Below are 26,799 nucleotides of genomic sequence, written 5' to 3'. Positions count from 1 at the left end.
CTGGGCTTAAATCTCCTTGATTACTGACGAGAGTCAGCTGCACAAAAGGGAAAGGTGGCACCTCAGGCAGAAGAGGTAGTGTGACACGCCCACACAGGCACCTTCAGGAGGAGGCCCTGCTAGGGCCGTAACAGTCACAAACCTCAGTTTATCTCAAACTATTTTCTTGAATGTGACAGTGAGTTTGCTGTAATCAAATGGCCTCCATAGTCACCAGATCTCAATCCAGTACAGCACTTTTAGGGTGTGATGAAATGGGAGACTTGGATGTGCAGCTGACAAATTTGTGCCTCATTTTTCCAGCAATTATTCTATGCTATATAGCAGGGGTCCCCAATCCCAGTCCACGAGGGCCGGTGTCCCTGCAGGTTTTAGATGCGTCCTTGATCCAACACAGCTGATTTAAATGGATAAATTACCTTCTCAACATGTCTTGAAGTTCTCCAGAGGCCTGGTAATGAACTAATCATGTGATTCAGGTGTGCTGACCCAGGGTGAGATCTAAAACCTGCAGGGACACCGGCCTTCGTGGACTGGGATTGGGGACCCCTGCTATATAGGATAAAGGCATAAAGGCATACAAACCAGGCACTTGTAAGGTGGCCTTAATAAAGTGGCCTGTAAGTGTACATCTCATCAGTAAAACAAACAAATTGCTGCACAACCACATACTGAATCGTTGCAACTCCACAGGTGTTTCCCCGTGGATTTCTTTTTAAAATGAAAACTCTCCCTTGTATCTTTCCTGAGACAAAAGGTTTGAACTCTATTTGCTAAAACTGTACTGATTTCACTTTTTTGTCTCCTAAAGAGGGAATTTTTGGTCCAGCACTTGGAGTTATGTCTTGTGTGGGACTAATCTTAAGAGTCACTGTTGTTTACAGTGGGATTGTTTTCACCCACTCTTTGGTAAGCCTGAGGCACCATAAATAGCTGCTCAGGTGTAGCGATTTTATGGTGTTATGGTTAGGAAAGAAAAATCCCATTTATTGGTTCAAATACAAACTTATTCAATGCTACTGTAGTGAAAATTATCCATGTAGTTATTCACACAGCTGCTAATGGTCACTTAACATTTTAACATTTTGTTTTAAAAAAGGTTATAACAACAGCTTGAACAGTTGTTTTACATTTATACTGTGAATGGCACGGTACAATAAGATCATGTTTTTTTGTTTTTTATTTTTTCTGTGTGAAAAAGCAGGCACAGGAATTATTATATTAGCCCAGGTCTGAGTCACTGCCTTCCAGGAAAGCTTAAGATTAACTATGACTCAAATACCGTCTTTGAACATTTTGGGCTAGATTATCAGCACAAAGAATGCAAACTGTCTCTTTCCGCTACCCCAACCTTCATTTCTATCTATCATAAAACAGCGTGCAGGCAGACTATTCTGTGTTTTCCACTGAATTATCTACATGTGTCATCACAGAAGATCCAGTGTGCGATCAGCAGAGGGAGGCGGGAGGCACAGGAAAAACGTGGAAAGGTTAAGTGTACACAAAGATATTGACAAGTGACTCAGAGAGAAGAAAGCGGTGTGGAAAGCTGTTGGATGGTGAGGCGCAGCTGAACAGAGAGAGTCGGGAAATACAGAAACAAGAAGAAAGGAAGGTAGTGGGAGTGGGGTAGAGACTGGGGTGAAAAGCTTTAAAGTAAGAGTTAGTGAGAGAGAGAGAGAGAGAGAGAGAGAGAGAGAGAGAGAGAGAGACGTATGGACATGTGTTCCCTGTCCCTCTTGCATCTAGCTGCACTAATCAGCAACACCGTGTCCCTTTGGGGCACTTAAGCTTTGGTAGAAAAGCACTGTGGATGTCAACAACCCACTGATCCTTTGCCTTCTGGTGGGAAAAACACACACACACAGATGTGCAGGCACTTGAGCAGTCCCTCACTTACTAAGGACTGGCATCAATACACTGTTATCAGGCCCATCAGGTGACATGCATATTCTTAGACTTTCCATATGCACTAAGGCGGGGGGGACATAGAGCAGCAGAGGTAAAACAGAACTGGGGTAAGAGCTTTTTGTGTATTTCTGTGTGTGTGTGTGTGTGTGTGTGTGTGTGCGTGCGTGCGTGCGTGCGTGTGTGTGTGTGTGCGTGTGTGTGTGTGAGTGAGAGAGATGGCTGAAATGGACTGGATAGTTTAACTGCTGGATTAAAGGGAAGGTTTTGAAATCTTGAAAGTGTATTAGTACAACTGCATCATTCACCTAATAAAACTAAACTTAGAATGTTATAGCTAGTAGAAAGACAAAAAATAGATCTATATTAGGGTTAGCATCTGGCAAAACATTTCATCATAAAGTTGTTGTTTTTTCATTTTTGTTTTTTAGCAAACAAGTTTGGTCAAGCAACAATGAAAAAAGAAAAAAAAAACAGCACAAATGCAAACAGCTGACAGGTGGGGTACACCCACGACAGGTCTTCAGATGTGTGAGCATTTGCTGTGTGAATAGTTCACCCAAAAGCAAACGAAGCTCTCCTCAAGTCCTGTCAACCAAACAAAGAGGAGGTGTCTGGATCATGTTCTCTTATGACTTTCTTGCATGATAGAGTTTTAGCCTTGATTTCTTGTTAGTACAGTGAATTTTATGATAATGACTTCAAATGCAGTGATTTCCATTTAAACAAAATCATGACTATTTTAATGAAGTATCATCTGAGGGGTCAAAGGTCACAGGAATAGGCACAGACAGTACTGATTGATAGCCTTGTTCCTTGCACACAGAGATTTCTCTAGATTCTCCAGTTTAGCAGGTCTTCGTCTTGTCAGAGTTGGTACTTTATCACCCTGGATGTGTATTTGCGTAGACCGGCATGGGAATTCACACATGCCTTATCAAATGATGGAAGCATCATTTGCATGTTGCTGTAAACATCCAAGAACATGCATACTAAAAGAAATGTGTATTCACTGAGAGAGCGAGAAAGAGAAGGGAGACTTATGCATCATGCTTCAATAGACGGTGTTAGTGTGGTGGCTTTGCTGTTGAGGGAACCTGCACTGAAACAGATTCATCAGTGCTACAGTGGTCTGATGAATCTGTTTCAGGCAGAACCTCCCCGTCGCTATAATTCACAGAGCGCACACACATCAATACTGAAATGAAACAGTCTTTCTGACAAACTGCATGGCCACTACATTTGATGTAGAACACTAGCAAACAAGCACTTACTCAAGTTACATTAGGTATGAACAGGTGCATGCGCAAACAGCACATGTACAAGATATGGACACAGAAACATTATTTAAAAAAAAACACTTTCCCTTTTACTTGTCTGCTCGCTCTTGGTCTCTGAGACATGCACACAAGAGCGCAAAGAAACATCCCACCCTGCTGTGAGAGTGCTCCACCTTTGCTTGCACTTGCTGTACCTCAAGTGCCCCCTGGAAAATTGTGCTATCAAGTCATTGTAGCGTACTAAGCTTCTCACATCTAAATTCAGCTACCCAGAAATGGGTACAGAGGATTTCATTGCATGGATGCGACTTAAAATGTGCAATAAAACAATATATTGTGTGGCCACTTTGTTAAAACAAACTATATGTGGCCAACAAAGCTGATTCTGATTAAACATAGCCATGGCAGCCACAAGATATGGATGTTGCTGCACTCTGGCCAAAAATATATATATTTTTTTGGAATCTCTTTTTCGTGACTTACTCTGTTGAGTAATGCACAGAAAAGAAATTTTAAAAAAAATATTATAACGTTACAGTGAGGTTGACCTTTGACTTTTGAATGTGAAACATCATTGTAATGTTTTAGTAACTGCAAACAGCGGTGATAAATAAGATATCCAACCATGATTTATTATAAATAGTAATTCAATTTGTATGCACGGTGAGTTTGACGAACGATGCGTGCTAACACTTGTTTGCTTGTTGACTGGGAAGCGTAGAATAATCTGATATCACTGTGTTGTTGCTGCAACACCATAATTAATGTTCCTCCGTGCAACCCCATCAACACGACTGTCACGTTAATGATGACATGATAATGACACCGTTGCCATGTCAAGGCCTCGCCTTCAGGGCATCAAAACACAAAGTTAATGTTGTGAAAGGGTCTATTATATTAACCAAAAACAAAATCACTGCATAAACTAACCAAGTAGTTTTGTTTGCTAAATCTAACAAACTGTGATTGAACATTTTTAAAAAAAATAGTCACTCTCACCCATTTTTACTAACTGGATGAATGATTCTTGATCTGCTAGCCACTTTACAGTTTGGTCATCATATTTAATAACTGTCTGACTGGAACACAATTATGTACATGGGATGCAGTTTAGAGGACGCCCATTACGGTTACTTAAGAGCCAGCTCTATCGTTCATACAACAGGCAGCAAACGTTCTTCCTGCTCCGTGGACCAAAGCTGGAGGGGGATTAAAACATTATGAATTGAACAGGACAGAGTGCAATACCAGCTGCTCTACTGTATTCTGTACCCCTGCACAGCTAGCACACACACACACACTTGAATGCACACACATGGACACATTTCCTTTTTTTTCCCCTTTGTGCAGATTGTTTTTAAGAGCATGCTTTGGATTGTGGCTCCATATGGAATATCAGTCAAGAGAGAGGCATCAGGCAGCAACACATAGCTCCATTAACACTTAAAGGCAATAGATGTGGGAAGAAAGGGCAAGAAATACGCACACAGAACTACAATAATAAATGTCCATTTCCACTGTGAATAATACCAAGATAGAATCACGCACGTTGCGCACACGCGATTACTGACTCAGAGGGTAAATTACACCTTCTATTATAAATCCCCACGTACAAACAAGTCTAGACTTGACTCCTGGTGGGAAACGATGGTTCTCTAATTAGAAGTGAGAAGCAACACATTGAGTTTGTGTGTGTGTATGTACTGACATATGCACGTGTGCGAATAATTTGGCTTCGGTCGAGGCTGGACTAACAAACATCAGGGGTTGAGACAAATCCCAGGTGACCGCAGGTGTTCATAGTAGGAATACACAGGTGGAGTGAAAAATGACCTGTCATGGAGGGTTTTTTTAACCTATATTGTACAAAATGAATTTAGAGCAAACTGGCAGCATTCTTTGAGCAACTCAGACCCCCTCTAAAGTCCTTCTGGGTCTGAGTTGTTGTTTCCTTAACATCTGGGACTGCACCACCATTGCTTCATTGTCACATGAACCTTAACTGGTTTGACTTGTCAGAATTTCTCCTGTACTCCTTTTACAGAAACACACGCATGAAAATGTAACACTTCACCAAAACACAACCTCATTGTCTGTGTCTGCTTGCTCATGGAGTCTCCACGTATGGGTAAGCCATTCAGTTATGGATTGCAATCGTCACGTCTCCCCAAATTTTACCAAATCTGACTTCGCTGATAGCAAACCTTGAGCATGCACTCTCTCAGAAAACAGAAGTCCTGGCCTAGCTGCTGCAAGAACTACACAGACCACAAAAGCCGGGCAGCAGTTTTCTGTTTTGCAAGCATGTAAATCCACACAGAACTATTCCCCAATTTCCATCACATGTACGGCATCAATAAATAACGCTTTTCCGAGCCAGGACAATTCCATTATGAATATTTCACCGCCTTGTTTCTTTTTTAACATTACACACTCCTCTATACTTCATGCTTTTCTAGCCTTAACTAAGCACTCCACACAAAGAGCCATTTAGCTCCAAACGACTTCGAGAGCAGAGACTGAAGCGACAAGTCATCACTTCGCCCTCAGCCCCTCAGCACAAGTTCACATGGAGTACATAATGTTGGTTTTATAATCTTTGTACAACCACTGTGGTCTGTTTTACTCTCGGGACCTATGGCCTTGTTTTTAAAAGGACTCAAAAGAGATTAAGAAAAAAAACCCTGAAATTGTGAGTCTGTGTCATCCCAAAGCAGAAACAACTATTGCAGTAGGTATGTGCGCATATTATCCACTTTCTGTTGTTAGATAGAAAACCTCATGGGTAAAGATGGGTAAAGTTTATATATATGAGCACAAAATACAAGCATAAATGCAGGAAGCCAACGAGATCCTACTGTGTTACTTTTTACTGCACTGTTTAGTTACATTAACAGAAAAAAAACTATCAGGCATTAAGAGAAATGTCTAAACATAATTTTAATCAAGAAAAGGTTTCTTTAGTTTAGAAATTGGACTCGCACATCAAACACTCTCGTCCCTGTCATGTGTCTGTAGATGCTCATTTTTGTACCTCATACTGCTGACTCTCAGCTCAATGGGCTTCATCTATCCGTCACTATTCCCATCTTCACTGTCAGTAAGCAATAATTGTGCTCCTTTGCTGTGAATATCCTTTTATGAATTCCTTATTTATTCCTTTATTTGAATGCAGGACACTTGCTGCAGTCATGATAGCATTGTGGCTTTGTAGATATTAATCTTTTAAACAACTTAATGGATAACCATGACATTTTATAATAACCATGGTCTCTGACTATTTTCTATTGTTCAGTTGATTCAGGATGGGTGTTTTTTGCAGTTATGACAGGATTTTATTTTCATTATTTAATCAGCCAAGAGGATAATGAACAGCAACAAGAACATAAATCTTCCCTATGTGGTCTACTGTCAACGTGAATCTTTATGTAGTGGTTTAATGTTTCAATTTGTATGTAATGCCTTATATGTTATCTCCACTATACAGCGCATCACATGGGTAGAAGAACGGGCCTGGATGTGTCGCCATCTATCTTCTCTGTGTTACACTCATCTACAACAGCATCACGATATGTGCGTCACCGCAGACTTTGTCCAAACAAACAAGCAAGCCTGGGGACTGCAGGGCATAAACAAAACAAATCCTGTATTAATTATTTTCATTTTTACTGGGTCACAAACGTGCCCCTTGTGCTGTGACACTGAAATCATAAATGGCTCGGCAACATGCATGGCACCTCATTGCATTTTTTTTTGTGCTTATGTTGGAGTTTTTCTACAATACCATTAACCCTCATCTGTCCTGTCCTCGTGTGCAAACTGTATATCTCAAAGTGTTCAGCGGTCTCTTCCAGCACCTTTAATAACATTAGCTCCAAACACATATTAATATTGAGTATCTGAGGCGGCAGTTTTTCTAAAGAGCTCAGCAGCAACCAGTGGCACATTGAAGGATGTATATGACACAAGGACCTTGGTGCTTCGCTGAGTGTCCTTGTCGTTTACTCTTACCTTCCCTCACCATCAGTGCTGCTGCCAACATCTCGCATCAGTGGGGTAATCAAATAAAAACCGGCGTGAATCAGTAAATCTGTCAAATGAAGCTGATGCGTAATTTCAATAAGGAAGATCTGTAATCACCCATCCGCCTGCTTTCCTGGGTGTTCAGCTGCTTTTCTGTTTACATGTTGACTGCTTTCCCACGCTGCCAATCTCAATACTGACATCATTACTCCAGTCCAATCATCTTCTCACCTGCATTCTTTGAGCCAATCAGCCTCCACTTTGCATGGTTTAAATCTGCGCTCTCTTGTCATTCTCCCATTTAGACTGTCTTTGCAATCGACCTCCTCCCCATCTCCACCTCAGACATCACAGCCTGAGCTCTATTCCTTATCTTCACCACTGCCAACATCTAGACTCCTAAATCCTTTCACCACTGGGATTCCCTTCTGCCACGAGGGGTTATCGGAGTATAATCTGCAAATACTTTAATTTCTCTGTCTCAATAAATCATGTTAAATTCTTCCAAGTGATCTCTCCTTACTGAATTGGATTTAGGAGACGAGCATGCCACAAACACAGCAACGCTTGCATGTATAAAATAATATTGCTTGTAACACTGTTGGATGACAACATCCTGCACATTATCCAGGCTGTAAAACAGGATGGCCTGTACAAAAACTACCCCTACACACTTCCAGTGTAAGATCGGGGGTGTCTGTGATGGCAGGTATTCTTTGAAACCCCCTCCCAGACTATGACAGCCAGCTGTTCACTTCCTCTTTCGGTGCAGCCATACAGAACAACTATAAAAACAGCTGATATGGTTGAAAAACAAGTTTTGAGAAATACTTCTGAGTGCCTAAAAGCTTCAGTAACAATGGCTGAAAAAAACATTAAATTAGATTAATGAGTGATGGAACAACATGTTTTCCCAGCTTTACAAACAAAACATTAATGATATGTTAGTCTTTTCTAAGATCACACACTCTGCAAGCTATTGAGAGCAACTATGAGAAAATGCTTTTCTGCAATATTGCGAGATTATTTGCTTTGTAAGGGAGCTTTTCTAACTCTTACGAAAAGTGATACAAGAAAACACGATTACTTTCTTTTTTTTGCCTGATGGATACATTTCAAAAAATGGCTGAGGCCTGGCTCCTCTGTCAATCCTCATTCTCCTATAAAGTCTCAAATCTGATATATTTTGCTCTTCCTTGCATTGATTCGTGAGTGTCACTCGCCCATATTCCAGCTCTATTCTCACTGCCCAGAAAGACTGCTGATTTAGTTAGAAAGACGTGTCTGCACCCCTCTGCTGTTGCAACCTTCTTTGTCAGTGTCAACAGAATCTAGAGTTACTGTCGAGAGATTAGGAGACCTTTTCTTGCTGCCGTTGGTGAGTTGGAGGGCAGCGGGAGGACATTTGGCCCCCATCATCAAGACTTTGGCATGCAAAAGACTGGTCCTGCTCAGTCTAAAAGGATCAGATTATACTGACGGGTCATTTTGGGGCAGGTCTAGGGGAGCCAGTGTTGCCCTTGCAGGGAAAAGTGATACAGCAAAGGACGAGGAAAAATAAATAAAGTGCACCACACAGAGATAAGAGGAAGATAAGGAGCCCACCACACAGGCTGTGGAGGATTAGACTGCAAGCTTAAAAGGCAAGGAAAGTTCTCAAGGTAGCATTCAAATGCACAATGCAAGTCAACGGCAAATGCATACCGAGTCAGAACTCAGAGAGCTGGTTTAATGGTTTGGAACTTATTTATAGCATGTCTCTGTCTGATGACATTTGGACTAGTAAAAACACACAGTATGTATCCACCGCCTGCCATAAACCAAGCGTGAAGACAGCCATCAGCCCTGCTACTTCACTGGTTTTAGAACAACAAAAGAGAGCAAACAATGAACATGTTGAAAACCCCGGAGAGACAGACACAGCAGTCAGATCATTAAATCAGAGGGTTAGAGGAAGCAAAATGTCAATAAAAAAATAATGAATACAAATAATGAATAAAAAAGGAATACACTCAGAGCAATAAAGAAAGCCCAGCACCAAAATCACAATCTGGACCATATTTGACATGTAACTGCACTAATCACACTTCTTTTTATGCAGGAAGCTTAGCTTGGCTTAAAGAATGGGAGCAGAGGGAAACTGCTAGATTAGCTCTCCTAAAAACTATACCTACTTACACTTTTAACCCATGCTAAATAATCGAATGCATTTATGCTCAATCTACGCACAAGAACTGTTTGAAATGAAAACCTATAAATAAGGATTGATTGCTAGTCTGTTTCCATGTAATAAAATGGGTTATAGATGGGATTTGTCAACTAAGTTTATTTTCTAAACATAAATAAAAGAAATAGAGTCTTATATGTCTAATATGTGCTCTGATATAATGCTGTTTCTTTTTTGATCAGCTTTTTAAACACACCTGTGTCGACACAAAACGACTGCTGTCTGAGCTTGTCAGAAACGATAAGGATTTACAGTTTACATCCGACTACTGTGTGTGTGTGTGGGGGGGGGGGGGCTAAGTCCTCATTGAAATTGAAGATTAGAGTAAGAAGAAACAACTTTCTTACTCAGAAAGTTTCTGTGTTACTGCATTTCTAAAACAACGCTCTGTTCTCAATCTGCCTGTGTTCATTTATTTGCAGAACAGGCCATTTTCTATGACATTTCACAAGTGAATGCTTCCATCTCCGGTGTATCCGTCACTGTTTTACGCCAGCGATTTAGAAGGACTCTCAACTTATTTGTAAATGGTTTTTGAAAAGCACACAGGTGACTGCGGTTTTGTCCACAACAACAGCTGAAACACACCTCTAGCTTTCCACCAGAAACAAAGCAGTGACCACAAGGAGTTTTGCAGACAGTTTAACAAAAAAGTTTTTGCTTTGTTTCTCATTAATGACCTCTGTTTACCATTTGATTTTAGCTGCAGTCTGTCTCTTCATTTTTCTATTATCATGTGCACATAAAAAAGGGGCCTCCTCTGTCGTTCTTGGGAAAACTTAACACCTGCCTCTTACCCCCTTTATCTGTTTCTGTTTCCCTTGATGTACAGACTAGAGATGGCACGATACCACTTTTTTATGTCCGATACCGATACCATAAATTTGGATATCTGCCTATACCGATATGAATCCGATAGTGTTTTTTAATCAACAAAACTGTTTTTTAAATATCTTGCTGCATTTTGTATAAGTTCATACTCAAGTTTAAAACAACAACTACACTAAAGCTATTCTGTTATACCTGTATGCAAAAAAAAATATTTCGTAGTTCAGCAATACTGATCAATCTAATAAACTTAAACCTACACCATCCTCCCTATTCTGATATTTTAAAGAGTACTTAGCATATTAAGCAACCTAACTAATAGGGTTCCAACTCCCAGCAACAACAAAAATAAATAAATAAAAAATAGGGAACCACCCCTCACGCTCCACCTCATGATGCTTAATCGACGTAATCAACCTTAATTTGATGCAGTGTGAAAAAAAAAATGCACAGAAATCAATTATTTTTCAAGAAATATTAAATAGATTCAACATCTTTCTTCAACAAAATTGCAGACTGCACAGATGGTACCTTCCCAAAGGAAAAAGTACTATAGCTTACTAGGGTATATATATTAGACTTAATAGTCACTATATACAATAATGGACTTCTATTCATTTTGCATCAAATTAAAACTTTGGGTGTCAGATAATTATTTATTAACCCTTTAAGACCTACCATAGAACCAAGTCCGCCAGAGCTTATATTATATTTTTACATGCTGTGGAGCCATTTTTGGGAGCATTTCAAGTTGCTATACATCAATACAACCATTATAGCCCAGATTTTAATAATATGTATTCATTAAGTGCATAGTAATTACATAAATTGCAAAAAAGTGCAATAAACTACAAAAAAATTGAAAATCGTTTTTGATTTTTTAACATATATTTGTAGTTAGAGAAATTTAAGAGGCTTATCCCTCAAAACTGTAAATACAAAAAAGTTGCACAAAATAGTTTCCCACCACAGGAAATTTATTTTGAGTGTCTTCATAATTTTATTTTTGAAATACACCAATTTTTATACACTGCAGGAAAAACGAAATATAAATATTATACTGCAAATTTGCAAAAAAGCAGCATATGCATCAAAATAAACTATTTCCAGCAGTGCAATATGAGTCCTAAGCATCCCAGAAACGACACAGAAAGTCATAAAGTCAAAGATAACTTTTAAAAAGAGCAGTATAGGCCCTGAGGCCCTGATCGCAAAAAAGACTACATTTCCGCGAAAATGACGTCACTTCCGGTTTCGGCCAGGTAATGGCGGAAATGCAAAAGTTCGCGCTGACGTCTATTCCAACGTAGGAAGTGTTTTGATCAGCTGATCGGACCGGCAAAGCGTGTTTCTGGAATATTATGTTTTTGTTCCTGCAAGCGCTTTTTATGCAGTTTTTGCAAAGCTTTATGTGGAAGGAAACCGTGACCTAGGACAAGCTGATGGCACAATATGTAAGTACAACTCCTCCGGTTTCATATGCAAAAAAATTTTTTGCGCTAGCTTACGTGGTTGCAGTGCTACCGGGATTTAAAAATAGTTACGCATAACAGAGCGTTCCCGCTCCGATCGGCTCTAAAGGGTTAAAAGCTAGACATTTTAAATGAGAATAAGAAAGAAAAGTATGTCTTTGTGCCCCCTTTTCCCTGTTAATGCCCTATCGGCCCCCCTGGCTAAACTTTGCTAGATCCGCCCCTGCACAGTTACCAGCGTCAGCTACATAGAAAAAAATCCTGGAGTAGAAAGTAATATTAAATACATTCTAACAACAGCTGATCAAGCTTAAACGTGCTGCTGTTGTTCAGCCGCTGGTTTCCTCTTTCTGGTGCAAAGTGGGCCAAAAACAAACAAAAGAGATGGACTCACGACAGAAAAGCCGATCAGCTGATCATTAAGCAGTTTCATGATTGAAGTAGCAGCAAGAAGAGGCAGTTGCTCCATATATCGCTCCATATATCGCTTGGTAAGCTTAACGCAGGAATGCTTTACAAACATTCAGAGATGGACTTACACACTTGCTTTACTTCTCTCGGGATAACTTTGTCGGAGATGAAATGCCGGGTTGCTAGCGAAGCTCCAAATGCTATCCAGACCACCTACAGGTCCCGCATGCCACAGCCGCTCTATCACGTGATGCATACTGCTCAGACGTGCTAACGTTCTGAGGTGAGTTACGGCGTGTTGCAAGTTTTGTGAGGTGCTTTCGTGATATTTAATGGATCGGATTACATTTTTTATTTTTCTCCGATATCCGATCCAGTAATTTAGGTCAGTATGGACCGATACCGATACGTAATATCGGATCGGTCCATCTCTAGTACAGACTAAGGGTAATTGCCTCTCTGTTATTTTACCCTTAACACAAGGGTTACGTTACATTAGGCATCATTATCCTTTAATCTCGCTTTAGTGTTAGTGCATTATGCATTATTCCTTGAATTAAATATTCAACATGAGATCATTTTTTGAATCAGCATATCTAGAAGACCTCTTACTGTGAATGCTTCAGTGTTTGCCACCCTAAAGATGTATCGCATGAGGATTATATTTTGTTTCTTTCTATACCACAAATTATTCAGCACCGCGAAAAAAGAGAAATGCTAGGAATGAAGGATAGTTCAAGTTTTTCATGCATGGACATAATGAAAATAATTGCACATAATAGACAATATGCTGCTCAAAAAAAAGGAATGGAACCGTTAAATCGCACATCAGTTGATGATGAATGAACTAATCGAGTAGAGAGTCTTTACATAGATACATTGTGTAATTCAAAAATCAAAATGGCATAACAACGGTCAGCGGAAAGCAAAATTATCAATCCTTCAAGCACAGGATTTAAAAATCACACTAAAAAAAACAAAGTTGAAAGTTGAAATCACAGGTTGATGTGATTTGTGTGTGTATCGCTCCCACATGCCTGTATGCACTCCCAGGAACTGGGCATGCTCCTAATGAGGCTGTGGATGGCTCCTGGGGGATCTCCTCCTAGACCAGGATCAGGGCAGAATCACTGATCTTTTGCACAGTTTGTGGAGCTACTTAGTAGCATCGAGTTGGGAACACATTTCAGATGTTCTCAGTTGGATTCAGGTCTGAGGACAATAAAGGACTGTCAGTGGTGTCAATGCCTTTGTTGCCTAGGAACTGTTTATACACTCTGGCTCCATGAGGTCGGTCATTGTCCTGCACCAGGAGGAACCCAGGCCCAATTCACCAGCATAAGGATTAAAAAAATGGGTCTGAGGATTTCATCCTGGTATCTAGCCGCAGTGATGATAATGTTGGCAAGCACACTGGGATCTCTGTCACCCTGCAGGAATGTGCCTCCCAAGGACACCGCTGACCCACTGCCAAACCAGTCATGCTGGATGATGTTGCAAGCAGCATAACATCCAGCATGGTGTCGCCAGCATATTTCACACTTGTCACATGTACTCAATGTGAACCTGCTTTCATCTGTAAGGAGAACAGGGCACCAGTTGCAGAGCTGCCAGTTCTGGTGGTTAAATACAAGTTGAGCTGCTGGTGCTGGGCTATGAGTGCAGGCCCCACTATTGGAAGAAGTGCTCTTATGCCACATTCTCACAGTTTTATTGGAAACAAGCACATAAGTAGTACGTTTAGCCCACTTGGGGTCACTTTGTAGGGCGCTGGTAATGTTGGTCCATCATACTAGAACTGCAAAATGGTCTGTGGCCACCACCAGCAAAACCATTCTCTTTTGGAAGGCTGTCTTGTTGCTTCTCCAGTGCACCTGTTGTCACTTTTTTGTGTACCAAAACAGATTAAATGGATCAGCCGGCGAGACTGATGAATCTGTCCAAGTTTATTAATTGTTCTTAATTTTTTTCAGTATTATTTATTAACTCTGGACTTCCAACATTTTTGGAAAAGAGAGGGAAAAGAGAAAAGTTTTTTCCCTGTTTTAAATACATTACAGTGGATCTCTATTTTTTAAGAGATCAAAATAATTAGAGTAGTAGTGAACATTTTTTCTACTTAGACATTACATATTCTAAGTGTAGATGATGAGTATTGCAGGTTAATATCATTCATATCAGATTGGGTTGCACAAGATGATCATGATATGAGAGCATTTGATGATGTGGGCCATTGGTGGTCCACTTATGGATGAGTGGCCACCACTCATGGTCAACAACTCTGTTTCTAACTGAAAAACAACAACATCAAGGGAGACCGGAAAGTGGAGTGGGTAGGATGCATACCACATGGACACATATGCCCTGAGCAGTGGAGTCCCACCACATATGCCCTGAGCAGTGCAATCCCAGCTGGAGACCATTTGCTAAATGCCATTCCCCCGCTGCCACTCTTTCATTTTTTGCCCTTTTTCCCTCCATCCCTGTTAAAGAAAAATAGCAGAAATGCCTGAAAATAACTTTAAAATCTTTAATTTTTAAAATTCACAACTAAGAAGAATGTATCCTTAAGGCAATCGCTCTGACATTTTGACAGCTGTGGTTCACATCACTTAAAGGAAAGAACTGAGGCTCCATTTTAAAGTGCAAGAGGTTCTAGGTTCATCCTTGACTTCCAACACAAGTACATATGAAAAATGTTTTATCAAGTCCACCGACTGGTTTAAAATTGGGTAGGAAAATGATAACGCTTCCTAAAATTGTATCCAAACCTACACTGTCTTAGGCAGCTGCTTCCCCTAAAATATTAAGACTGATCACATGAATCATAAATCTGTCAATTCTTTAATAAATGATAAAGATGAAGGAGCTACAAGAGCTTCTTGAGCTAAAGTTTGTCACTTTTGTATTGCTTGACTTACAGTGAAAAACCTTGACCACATATTTTCCTTCTCTCACTCTCTCATTGCTCGGTGTACACAGTTATAAAACACTCCTACATTTTGACTCTCCTCGCATGGAGAGGTTTGGACGCTATCATGTAAAACACAATGCAAAACAGTTAATGATGCAGCAGAGAAAAATATTAATTACGCCCCCGTAAAATATACTGAAACTGTGCAGGATTCAAATTTTAATTTATGAACACAAATCTTAATCACTGTAAGTATTCAGTTCAATAATTATTACTACTCCTCTAATGAGAATCTACATTGTCTATTTTATTTCTGCTGTTTGTTGTATTTAACTGCACAGACTGATATTCATAGGATACTCTAGTCTAGTATGACTACTTAAAATACTTTCCCATTCACACACATTCATACAGAGCTTATATAAATACACATATAGACCCTCTATCTGTCACAAACAATCTGGGGTCTCTAATATACGATCTAATATATGATCAATCTCTATTATTATATCACCATCTAGTTTTAAATAGTCTTTAAAATACATATCCAGTCATGAAATAGGGGAATCTGGCACAAACATCAGACCAACAGATGGGATTTCTACACTTATACTATGGGATAGTCAACAGCTGCAACATGCTGACATGGGATCTCAAGGAAGAGACACTGTTCAACCTGAGACTCAGTATCTGTCTGCAATGAGGAATTTTTTATCCTTGTTTTCAACATTCAAATGTGGTAAAGAAAAATCTCAGGAAACTAGTTTGCACCAAGATCAAGATCTTAACCTCCTAAGACCCGAACTCTTCCACGACATGCATTTTTAATTTCTCTTTGATATTTGGTCATATTGGGGCCCGATGAATGTAAAAACAAAGAATTACCAGATTTTTTTTTTATCTTATTTTTGTTTTTATGAAAAATCAGAGCCACACATGAGGATATTCGTTTAAAGTTTTGATAGAACAGTAGCAGTATAATGTCCTCGTAAGTGGATATCAGGCCCATGTAGAGCAAAATTCAGTATTTTGGTCTAAATAACCTAAAATGTGATGTCCACATATGTGGGCGCCAGGTCCTAGGAGGTTAAAGCAGATCAATGTGATGGTGAGAAAAAAAACAAATAAAAACAAACAAAACTGTGAAATCAAGCTCTAGATCCAACTTATCGGTGGCCTGATTGGTCTCCAAAAATATCTTAGTGTAAAAGGCCACTACAGGAAAAAGGGAAAATGGTAACAGAACACAGAAAGAAGAAAGAAATCAACAAAACCTGTTGCTTTGCTAAGACGTTTGGAGCCAAACTTGGAAAACAAAAGAAACTTCTCTAACCTGGACAAAGGGGATGCTTGATGTGCTGGAATCAGGCTCAATGAGCACTTTGTGGTCCCAGAGGAGCAGGTAGCACACGCACGTGAATGTCATTATTTTTGTGACAGCTTTTTTGCCAACGTTAAAATGAATGTTAATACTGGGAAAAGGGTTTATCGATATTCATTTCAAGTTATTTACGCTCATTTTAATAACCACACTTTTAGTATAAGTTCAGTCTGCGGCTCTGCAATGGCTGAAAACAAAAACAGGAGCGATTTAAAGCTTCCTGTTACGATTAAGGACTCAAGTACAGTAACAGTAACCTGTTGTTTGTTGTCCGTTTTAACCAGAATCTCCTTGTGCTCCTCTGCCAAAGAAGAAGAAAACACAGTACAGATATGAGCAGACTTCACAGAATCTACACAGGCTTTTTGCCAGCATGGACAGAGAAGCTGACCACATTGAGGAGCAAAGGGAAAATGAGGAGAGGGCTCGCAGAGAGGCAAGAGAGCATAAAAGCTATGAGAAGGGCACGCAAATGGCAATGCAGAAGGAAATACAGAAAGCTTAGAACAACTTCTACAGATTTATCTCAGCTTAATGTTACCTCACATCACAAAGGGACTGTACTGAAAAATACATTGTTTAATATATAAGAAATTGTGTATTTTACTGCATATTGTGTATAAAATTGGAGAGGCTTGGCGCACATATAAGCATACCCTCACAACGTTTTGCTGCTATGTGACTTTCCCGCTTAGCCACTACACGACAAAGGCACCAACTGTGTAGGTTTCCTCTGTGTGGACTCTGAACAAACTAGAAAGTAGTATAATAGGAACAACTATGTGTCCCTGAGGTCTGCAGCAGACCATGTGTGCCTTCACACAGACTGTCCTACCTTTAGCTGATGAGTGAATGATCCAGCATTTCTCAACACTTTGCTAAAACAGTATCTAGGAACAAAGCAAGTGTTTAGAAGAGAAGATTGATGCCCAGCACCTCACCTAAAAAGCAGAAGCATCACTTCTGGAGACTTTCTGTCAATCTTTTAAGTGCAGTATTTTGTTCACTCCTAAGCCACTAAAACACACAATGCAGTGTCTTTCAGCATTTATTACCTTGCTCTTCTAAAAGCAAACATGAGGAGACATCAGCAAGATTCTCCTACTGAGAACATCACAATAGAGCAATATGAAGTTTGGCCTTGGAACATATGGATCGTGACTCTGCTACCCCGAAAAGCAGGTCTGTCAAAGCTGTTATTAAGGAGCAGTTCTGTGACTGAATGATAGGAGAGATGCTGCGGCATTACTGCAGACATGATAAGGTTTTCAGTAAGCCCGCTGTGCATATTCCTGCGTGTCAGTCATTCCTGTGTATAAACACATGAGAACACAGCTGACAGACAACATTCACTTTCCTCTGCTCAAGAGAAGAGCAGAGAAGAGAAGAGAGGGTCAAATTTGGCGTGTTGTAGATCCACAGCCATGCATCACTGTACTTGGCTTCCTTACTTGGCCTTGAAAATGCTTTATATTTTATGCAAGACCAATAATACTAAATAATCTCCAGAAGCAGTATTTATATATATATATATATATATATATATACAATGAAATTACCTCCTCCTCTTTGGCATGGTGTTGTATAAAAAGAGTCCAGAGAGTGAACATGCAAACAAACTCTCAAGCACACAGAAACTACAACGTGTGACCTTCAGGTTTGATCATCTGCAATGCAGTGATTAGTTTTATTAATGTAGAAGGAGTCTGCATTGATAACAGTTCACATATTAAACAAGAAAACTATTTACGTCAGTCATACTACCAATCAGGATACTCATGTCAGTGCTGAGTTTACTTTACTATGTCCCATTAAAGAAACTGGTGTGGATTAAAGGAACTGCTCCATCCCTGACATTACCAATCCATTACAGGAAAAAGGCATACCTGTGGAATACTTGTGTCAGCCTCCATGCTTGGACTCACCATGCACTGCTTCACCCTTTAGTGCCTTGCGAACATGCTGCTCCACAATCTTAGCAAAAGATGTTGCCTCCATTGCTCCAAAGGCCAGCTAACTTGATTTTTTTTCTCACTGTATTTTAGCAATAAATGTCATAACATTTGAAATAAAGATGCATGCCTTGAACTGTTGCTCGGGTTCTCACACTCCTCCTGATGTCCTCCAGTGCTTGGCACAACCTTTTAACCCAGTCACATAAGCATGGCCACCTTCTCACACATATACACACGTGCATATATTGCCTGTCACCCACTCGTAAAGACCCTGCCAACATCTTCCCACCAGAACCTTCCAACATGCAGATAGCCATATCCCGCAGATAGCGCTGACACCTTCTTAGGTAACCAGAAATGCCTAGTGCCGTCATGTCATGGCTAAATGGTGTTGGTGACACAGTCTCTACTGCATGTGACAGAAAGCAAGACCTATCACTGAGTCACCAAACAAAAAATGTTCACGTCCACAGAAACAAAACAAAAGTTGTATGGCTGCCAAGCTTAGCTATATTTTCTTTGTGTGTTTCCACTTCTGCTATCTGACATACTGAATCTGAGTGCTTCCCTGTCTCTAGCCTAGTGTGTATAACAGAAAACAACTGGCCTTTCTGTGCAAAGAGCCGTGCACTCACCGCCACAAACAGGTTACTTAGTCACTGTCATCATCTCTCGCTCTCTCTCCCTTTCTTGCTTTGTGTCTGAATAAAGGACAACAGCCACAGGGGGGACCCACCTAAAGCTGTGGGAAGTGAACTCCGAGACAGGGATGTGAAAGAGGTGGAAATGACACCTAGAATAACAACTTCCATCATAGAAATGTTGGCAAACCTATGTAAGTGTCCAGAAAAAAGCTCTTATTTGCGATAAATATGATGGAAGCTTTGAAGCAAATGCCATTTTGTTTTGTTTTTTGTTTGTTTGTTTGCTTGCTTGTCTTTGATTTTGTGTGCTTGCTTATTTTTATTTGTATTTTTTATAGATTTGATTTTAAAAATTGCGGGGAAAGTGTTCAGAAGTGTAACATTGCTCCCAAACTATGTACACAAAAACAAATAGAGAGAGAGAGAGCTAGAGAGAGAGCAGAAGAGCAGGAGAGAGAAAGCAGCAGCAGTACAATACTGCCTACTGCACTGCAGCAAAAATCTACACAGCATACCACAGCCACCACACAACCTCCAGCACTGCCAGGAACAGACCCTTGTGCTGAGGGAGAGGAGTGATGGATGGATGAATGTGGAACGTACACGTGTGTGTGAAACTGGTAAAGACAAGAAGACTCAATGATAGAAGAGAAAGGAAAAATGACATTTTTGTTAGGTGCCTTTTCCAAAAGACTCAAAACCCAGGAGAACTTTTATATGCTTGTGAAAACATGCATGAAACCCAGCTAAACACTGCACACTAGAATTTCTAAGGACATCGTCTGAGTACAAAGAAATACAACAATGGATGATCGCCTAATTAGGCCAGCTTCATTTTAATCAAATTCCATGAACAAATTAAAGCCAGCAAGCCCAAACTCCTACTGTTAAAAAGCTCTATATCAACAAGAAGATAGAGAAAAGTCCCCTCAACCAGCTGGTCATGAGGCTCAGTTTCTCCGAAATGGGCACTGAGAACAACAGTTAATTATCCGGCATTGTGAACTGGAAAAAGCTTAGCCAAGTCAAACTTTTTAATATTTCCATTATAATAAATATCTCTTCAAACCGGAGTAGGCAACATGCTGAACCAAAAATTTATAACAACCTTTAAGTGTATTGTAATTCATTTGGTCAGAGAGGGAAAAAAAGACTCTTGCAACCCTGCTGGACTCTACTTGGAGGCTTTAGAAAGTCTAGCCAAGCAGGTACTTTCAGGCCAGATGAGATGATTACTAAGTAGTAAACAGTAAAGTGCCAAAAAGTCTTTGCTCGCAGCATGATTCAAACCATGGTAATTATTCCTTTATTAAAAAAACAGTAGTTTTCTTTGCTGTGGCCAGAATGCTGAAGAATTAAACAGGTGGTAATAAATCGCCTCCAGATGAAATCATTGCAACATTACACTATTTTGTTGGAAAATCGTGAAACCCTGGTCCATCAACGGACACAGTGAAAGAGCGAGAAATCATACAACATTGCACACCATGGACAAAGACTTCTCAGAATCTGGACAAACTGAATTCTGTCCAGAGAGAAAACTTTGAACAGCTATGACAAAACCTGCACTGAACTTTGAACAGACAATACAGAGAAGGCAGTTATCTGGGCACCACGAGACACCAGAAACGGCTGAAAAACTGAGTGACCACAATCTGGCTACTGAGCAAAACCTGGCAGAAGTAGAAGCACAGTGAAGCCTGAAAGGAATAGGTCCCTGAGTTGTCTACCAAAATAAACTGTAAGTATCAAGAATGACACACTCCAAAACAAAACTCTGTGTTTAGTCAGGGGGGGGGAAACTACCATAGCCATGGAAGAAGCAAAACACAGTATGTCAGAGCAGGTTACAACCAGCAAGAAAACATAAGCAGCTGACTCTTTTCATTGTTTTTAACACCAAGATCCATGTCATTTCTTAGTATGTTATAACTTTGCTCTATTCTGTCTGGCAATGTCCAACAACGGCATAAGCAAGAGTAGCCTACAGGCAGTAAACAGCTACAACATGTAGAAGATAGTCTGCAAAGCTGTCCGTAGGCTGTGCGTCGGACCAACACAGAACCATACTGGAGCCCTATCTAAGCTTCCACTGGGTGAGAGTGGACAGGTTATCACTTTATGGCAGGGCTAACACCAAGATACGCACCTATGGTCAAATTAGAATCACTAATTAACCTATCGTCTCTGTCATGTAGGTCAACAACCCCCCTGGCAATCCTGTGTCACTAGGGAAAAGTGTGCAAATCTTTAACCAGCTAGTATTTAATGGAGGTTGATGGCAGTTGCTAAGTAAAACTGGTCACAAAGGAGTTGCACCAAAAGCCTCTTTGTGATTTCTACCATAGTCTTGAATTGTCTACATGGTGGGTAGTGAGACGTCTGCAAACACTTGCAAAAAAAAATAAATTGTGATGCACACCAGAAATGGAGAACATTCACTTTCAAAGTATTTGAACATTTCAAATTGTTTGTTGAGTAGTTTGTGTGAGTGTTTGCAGACATGTTGCAATCTTGTTTGCAAACTACAGGTGATCACAGCAATTTACTAGTAACCAAAGCGATCAAAAGAACATTTTCAGTGCAGCTTCACATACCTGTTTTCATCTAATGACTACCACTAACCTCCATCAACCATTTGCCATATAGTAAAGTAATACACATTTTACCCTAGTGACCTGTGGATGCCGGTATCTAGGCCTTTGTGTGACAGGGGGTTATCATGCATGCCTTTAGATGGCAAAGGAAATCAGAGTAACCAAAGAGAATCCACACAGGCATGCAGAACATGCAAACTCCACACAGAGGGGCCCGAGCCAGCGGATCATGACCTTCTTGCTGTGAGGTAACCACCACATCAGCTGCCTTATAAAGAGCTTTTCGCAATTACAAATTCACCGTACACTGAAAACACACTGTTGCAACAGAGATAATGACAGAGAGAGAGAGACGTAAGTGCATCCTGCTAAGTAAAGACCACAGTCAGATGATGGACAACAGTAATAAATGAGCTACAGGCCAGCGGTGAGTCATGAAATCATATCAGCAATCAATCATAATCAAATCAGTAAAATGTACTTTCAGCACAGGAAAGAAGCAGGCCCAGCTGAACTGGCTCTATGTTTCTCTCCAACAGTCCTCATTGCTGTAGCCCAGAACAACAACGAGCCATCACTTAAGCCGTGTGCCTTTGGCGGTATGATTTGTAATAACACAAATAGTGGTTCAGTAACACAAACACACACCATGCACCTCAGCATGTTGAGTCTGGTGTTTTTGATAAAGGTTGAAGATGCTACATTTCTGTCATAAGAGCCACAGGGAACATGACCCAACCTTCTTGCTGTACAGCATCAGCAACATGCTAATATGACTGTATCCTTTCCCGCTCCTAGATGATGGCCTAGAAACAAAATTACTACTAATAAATGGACTCACTTCGCACAGCCTTTAACCCCTCAGCTGCTGGTGGTTTTCAGGAAAATAGGAAGGCATCATCAGATTATGTTAGCATATTACTAAAAATAAAAGTGAAGCCAAATCTTTTCTTATTGTACTCTTGTACCATTACCCCCGTTGTTTTGTTTTGATTCCCACAATTCAATGCAGCGTGTCTGTCAGCGAAGCGAACAGCAAACTGTGCCTGTTTGTTGTTTCTTGGATATATTTCATTTGCCTTAGTATTTTTTTCCCACATCTTTTATTTTGTATTTCAATCAAGTCCAATCAAGCATGAAGTAATTCTTCACGCCTGAATTATTCTAGCATCAGTATCCTTGTTCATCATTTAGGGAAAACCTTTCTGTCCCATCCCACTGAGGAAAATTTAGTCAGGATAACTCTGGAATGCCTGTATTCCTATTTGTGCACACAGAGTGATATCAACACAGACTCAAATCTTTGCAATTAATGACTCTTGGTCACTGTTCATGTTCCGTATGCTATTGTATCATTCATTCATTCATTCATCCATCAAAGACGTAATTTCCGAGTTTAGATTTAAGTGTATTTTTTAAGGGTTCAGTTTTTCATCATTTAAATTAATCAAAGCCAATTTATCCAATTTTACAGTGAAACGTGAGAGACAATTAGTCTAAACTGATCTGCTCTTTTTCTCGTGTGTTTTAATCAATAACCCTGTCTTTACAGCAGAGCTTTTTCCCCTCTGGTGACCATTTAGGACCTCTTATTTAGACAATCGTATCTTTGTAGATGGCTCCAAAATGTTGTGTTGACATATAAGACTGAAATTATAGCTCTCTGGGGTTCCTTTCGGGAAACATTACATACTCTCATTAAATACATCTCCACTGTAATCATGTCAGCTTTCACTCTAAAGACCAAATGTCAGTGGGTGAGTGAGTTATTTAAGAGTTCAGTTGGTGTGAGTGTCAATGAATACAGAGAAGCTCTTGTAATAGTGTTTAAAGACATGGAAATAACTCTTCATGGCACATGGACATGGTGCATTGGTTGTAAAAGGATTGAATCAGTGCAGATTATTCAGATGTTTTCACCTGTTGACTGCCCCGACTACATTATGCTGCCACAGGTATTGATGCAAATGCTGAGCTCGAAGACAAAAGCCCTCCACACACCTGTTAAAACTGTTCTCCTCCTCCACTCCACATCGATTGTACCCAGAGTATTTCCAACACTTCACAATACATTTTTATAATGACGGCAAATTTCAAAAGTCATTTTGCATCCGTGTCAGCTCTGCTGTAAAACCGTTCAAACTTCTGATCCCACAAATCAATAATTTCATTGTCTAACTCTCAACTGCTCTCCATCTCTCTTTCTCACTATCAGAGTGCAGTGCATCATCACAGACAAAAAGCTCAGCAGCCTCGCGAAAGACAGATATCAGTCTATCACATGCCCAATAATCTGGGATCATGCAAGCAGCGAGTGTTGAGATGTGTCATGTACTTGAGAAAGGGACAGACCTTGCTTTCATTATTGTTAGAGCGGGGTTGTGGTCTCTCCAAACGAGTTCAGCTGTGAAATCTGTTATTATGAACGACCTCACTGGAAGATGGAGTAAAAAGCCAGCGTAGGGAGGGGTGAGATGCAGTATCATTTAGAAATAGGAGTAACAATGCCCCTATTGCTTCACTCTCATTTTTCTCCATTTCAAATCTGTGGTTTCACAAAGCTAAAGCAAATGATTGACACAGACGCCCCATATCCTGGCGGAAATGTAAGCAGGGAGCAGGTTTCCAAGTTTGTCTGACATACACTAGGGACATAACATAAATCTTAGTTCACATCCATGGCATCCTATTATACCAATGATTACAGCATGTATTTCAATGTTCTGGTATTCTTGAGAAAGCTATTTCAGGACTGCACGCGTCCTCTACAAAACCATTAAACACTGAGGCGAGAGAAACTGAAAAGTCCTTGAAATGAATCTTTCACACGGTAATCTTAAGATATGTAAACTTGAAGCTGTGTCTTTAAATTTCAAACAGGATCATTGTCAAATGTGATGGATGCTGAAAAGCATTTACAGTTTAAGGTTACCTCCAAAAGGTGCAGTGACAGGGCCAAGAAGCAGCCAGAAGCCCTTTATGTGTGTGCAGAGAGGTTTTCTTGCTCTACAAACATGCAGACGGGTCTTTCGTGTAGGATATTAAATTATACCACTCCATTAAAAAACAGAACCATTTTTCTTTTTTGTTTTTACACTGAATACATTAAACCCCTCATGGCGAATTTTCCAGTCAGCTCTTAGGCATCGTGATTAGACATGGCAGGCATCAGTAAAGACAGTATCTTTTCTCAGGCTGCCAAAACAAAGCATACAAGAGCAAAGGTGCAAAATTCAGTGAACTAATCTAGCTTACCTCCGAAGCCACAGGCATATCTTTGACTAATTACATTAGTTTTTGGGTTAACCAGTTAAAAGCAGATGGGGAAGTCTAAGTACTACCTAGATTCATGCTTTAGTACCAGAAAAATGACATTTCTATATATTAGTATGGCTCATCAAGTAAAGACTTTGACATTTTTCCCATAAATATGCAGCTTTTAGTGTATTAGGAGGATATCTGTAACTGCCAAGTGAACACTCAAGGTTTCTTACAGTATTCAGGTTTTATCAAGCTCACTAGAGCAGACATTCATAAATCAGCAGGAGACAGGGTTTTCAATCAACGTGAAGCTTACATTAGCTTAATTAGCTCAAAAAATGTTACTCAAAGCAGACTTCCTGTAATTTTTAAATCGACTTCAGTTAAAAAGGCTCTTGTGTTAGGAAACTCAAAATCAGATGCTACCATCCTGATGCAAAAGAAAATTCTTTTACTCCAATTTTTCCTTTTGTGAGGTATTTTTTTTAACTCATGTTTTGAAATTGTGGGTTGATGTCATGCAATAGTGGGGGCTCGGTCACTCTGAGGAACTCATGGGTACCGCTTTGTCTTATTCTGGCTTCAGCAGTATCTAAGGCCTCAGGCACACTGGTCTAAAGACCTGTTAGTAAGAACCAGCAGTTGCAAAGAAAAAATATGTATTTCCCATCAAGTTAGCAAGTGGTTGCTGGAAGTTGGAGAATGTTGTTGGTGGAGATCACTGTCTGCCTCATCACTGTAACCTAAACATCTCAAAAGGGGCATTGCTTCACACTTTTCACTCACTCTCACTACCCCTCAGAGAGTAGTTTGCTAGTATTTGTAGACAGGTCAGAATCTGTCGATTTCATTGCAGCAACTCTCAGAAACCTCCAGCAACCACTTGCAACTGGTTGTGGAATTTACACATATATTCCATAGCAACCAGCAGTCGCCATGTGTCACAGACCAGTTCATAGGCCTGATTGAATTGGTCTTTAGCAACTGATTTCATAGCAACTGGCAGAGACCTGAACCAGCCACTCGCAACTGATCAGGGAACATGCATTTGTTGTTCATTAACAATGGTTTCCAGGTGGTCACTAACTGGTCTCTAGACCTGTTCAGTTTCCCCAGTGAAAACATTTTGTTTTCAGTCATTTTTCATTAATCAAAGTTTTCACCCAGTTTAGTATATCAATAAATTTACAGATGCAGCTTGCCAAGCAACAACAATAAGACGGCAATACCAAGATGCTCGGTTTGAGGTTTTAAAATAATAGATGAAGTCATGCAACCTTTGCAGGCAATATCATCTAACAAAGTGAGCACAGTGTCTTTTTTTGTTTGGAAAGTGCCATTTGTAATCCATATATGGTACTGTCATGACTCATCATAAAGTAATTATACTCTAATTTCATTTAATGGGTCTCTTGTGATTGATACTATCCGGTTGTTCAGTCTGACGTCACTAGCCGTGTCTGGACCTAAACTCCACTGCAGGTCCATATATCAAACGATCACTATGGCATTACTGAGAGTTGAAAAACTGTCTAAAGTCTTTCATCTTTAATAAAATGATCAGCGTTCTGCTCTACCAGGTGTAACAATTGAGTTTAACATCCAGGCATCCAAGAAAACGGAATTTATGACATTTAACGGAGTTAGAAGTTAGCAGGGAGTTAGCTCGCTAGCTTCTATCTAAATACAATATAGCATGTCCTGACTGCGGGGTTTTGGAAACAAATTAAAACGTACAGCTCTGCTATCACTTCCAGCATAAATGAAGACAGGAAACTAAACAGCAGTGAGGTTTGTAGGGTTACTGAAGTTGGGCTAGCTGGTATATAATGATGTGCTACGTGACCGCTAGCGACACAGCTATGTTAGCATAATATAAACAAGCTAACTTTTTTTCC

The 26,799-nt window shown here is 40.1% G+C and overlaps 1 protein-coding gene across 1 annotated transcript in view; it reads right to left on the bottom strand.

Annotated features, from left to right (window-relative positions):
- fgf14 (fibroblast growth factor 14) overlaps positions 1 to 26,799 on the bottom strand; it is a 117,243-nt gene that overhangs the window by 81,247 nt on the left and 9,197 nt on the right. The window lies entirely within an intron of this gene.

The sequence above is a fragment of the Copadichromis virginalis genome, linkage group LG16, assembly GCF_057382275.1.
Source record: "Copadichromis virginalis isolate Kocher_CV1m ecotype Utaka linkage group LG16, C_Virginalis_male_GT1.1, whole genome shotgun sequence".
Taxonomy (NCBI): domain Eukaryota; kingdom Metazoa; phylum Chordata; class Actinopteri; order Cichliformes; family Cichlidae; genus Copadichromis; species Copadichromis virginalis.
This window is presented reverse-complemented; position numbering and strand designations above follow the sequence as displayed.